The following is a 2,338-nucleotide window of genomic DNA, read 5'->3' as shown; positions in this document are numbered from 1 at the left end:
AAACAGGATCTTTCTGACCTCCGAATCCGATCTCCACCGTTCAAATCAGCCACCAAGATGTTAGGAACACTAAGTCCAAATTTTAGCCCGATCCAACGGTTAGTTAATCGGGAAACACGATATGAACGTTGCTGGTCGGAGAAAAGACTGCAGCAAAAGAATCCTTTTCTTTCTCTCTTTTTCTCTTGTTGAAAGCTCTCTCAAAAACCTCTCTTATGTTTTAATGTCTTTCAAAGACAATACCAATGAGCAATTAATTATTCTCTCAAAACCATTCTCTATTTATAGAGTTGTGCTTTTCCTTATAAAGCCAAAACCAACTACAAATAGGATTACTATTCCAATCCTTTTCCTAATAGAATTGGAAAACAATTAAGGAGAATAATTCCAATCCTTTTCCAAGTAGGATTAGGCCATGGGCCTTTGGCTGGAACATGGGCAATAGCCCAACACAACATACCCATCCTACAAATTTGTTAGGGAGCTAAGGACAAGGACATACGGAGGGGAACAACCTTAGTTTCAAGAGTTTAAGAAACGTTCGAAAGAAAGTACTCTTGGAGAAAGAATTCCATGAGAGAAACCCATACCTTTATTGATGTTCAAACGAAGAATTTGCTACCCAAAAATCAGTCCAAGTTACCTCAACGTCCACACCACTCGACGAACAACTTCTCTTCGCCTTAATATTTTTTTTTTGGTTGCTTTGTTTTTCTTAAAATTTCATGTGAGTTCTTCAAGCGTGAAGAACTGTTGATATTTGGCAGAACAACGTGAGAAAGATGGAGAACGTGAGAGAGAGAGTTAAGAAGCGTGAGAGAGAGAACTATTAGGATTAGGAGACTAATTCAAGACTTATTCAAATATAATTAAAAGTTAATACAAACCTGGTTTATTTTAATTAATGCGCGAAAAGACCATTATGCCCCTAAAATTCCAGATTTTTTTTTAATTAATAATTAAATCACCTTAAGTACCTATTATTAAAATATTTTTTTTTTTGGATCGTTACAAATATTTTATCTATATCATGAGATGGAACCTGGACTGCAACTTGGGTATATCAGTGGATGCATATGCACAACAATGGTCATCATCGTTAAGATATTCTCTGTAGCCTTCAGTATCACTAGTTCCTTTTGAAAAACTTGCCCACTTATCAGCTTCCATAGCTGGAATAAATAACAAATTTCCATAAAAGTTAAACATTTAGTACAGATAACAACCATCTTAGCAAGTAGAAACACTAATACTTGATTAATAAAGGAGAAGCTAATTGTAAGTCCAATTCAGTACAATTTGAAAAATTCCACTAATCTCATGAGTAACCAAGTAAAAATTGTACCCAAAATGTGGTGTAGCTCATGATTGAGCATATTCTCTAACAATTGAAGAAGTTGATGTATTTACTTTAACAAAAGATTGCAAAATTTGAAATAAAATACACATTTAAATTTCTTCTAATCAAAGTAAAGAACAGATAAGAATATGTCACAATTACTAAACTAAACTAATCATTAGGAGAATGAGAACTTATAAACTAAACTAAACTAACAAGAATAATCAGAGAACAGATTATAAATTTAATCAACAATTTAATATAAAGACTAATAATGTAACATGAAAAAAAAAGAATATAAACTTCAAACACAGAAATTTCATGCTTGGTTTCTTTATTCGTACTTTTCTTTGAAATTTTGACTGATGAAATAACAAAAAATCGAATGTCTCAATATGTTTTCGGAATCTCATTTGTCTATGTTGCCGCTGCTATTCCTTAAGCATTTCAAATTAAAACATAAAATAATCTTAGAAAAATCCAAACTTGTTATAAATGTTAGGATCGGAAATAAGCAGGTGTAAACGCGAAAGCTAGCAATGCAAACCTCGAAAGACCACTAGTAAGAAGACAACGAGAAATATACCAAAAGACACAAAGATTTAACGTGGTTCGGTCAATCGACCTACGTCCACAAAGGAGATGAGCAATCCACTATAAATATGAGAGTACAAAATACAGAGAGAAACAACCTCAACCAAATCACTCGGAATACATGGGAGGTTCACACAAGTGATAACCGTATCAAACTTGTGACCCACAATTTCTCCCCCTAACCAAAACTCTCAAAGTCCTTTAAGACTACATTGTGAATGCTGATTAAGTTAGAAGGAACGTGCCTCTATTTATAGAGTCCTAAACCTTTTCCTACAAGAAAAGGATTAGTCAATCCAAAACCTTTTCCTACAAGGAAAACCTATTTATGGTAAGAAATTTAGGGCAAATAAAACCCAACAAATCTCCCCCTTGGCCTGAATTTCTGACAAAATAAATTTGTCC

At 33.6% G+C, this 2,338-nt stretch overlaps 1 pseudogene; it reads right to left on the bottom strand.

Moving 5' to 3' along the window:
- LOC107013944 overlaps positions 1-1,170 on the bottom strand; it is a 9,634-nt pseudogene extending 8,464 nt beyond the window's left edge.
- Positions 1,171-2,338: the final 1,168 nt, after the last annotated feature.

This window comes from Solanum pennellii, chromosome 3 (assembly GCF_001406875.1).
Source record: "Solanum pennellii chromosome 3, SPENNV200".
NCBI classification, from domain to species: domain Eukaryota; kingdom Viridiplantae; phylum Streptophyta; class Magnoliopsida; order Solanales; family Solanaceae; genus Solanum; species Solanum pennellii.
This window is presented reverse-complemented; position numbering and strand designations above follow the sequence as displayed.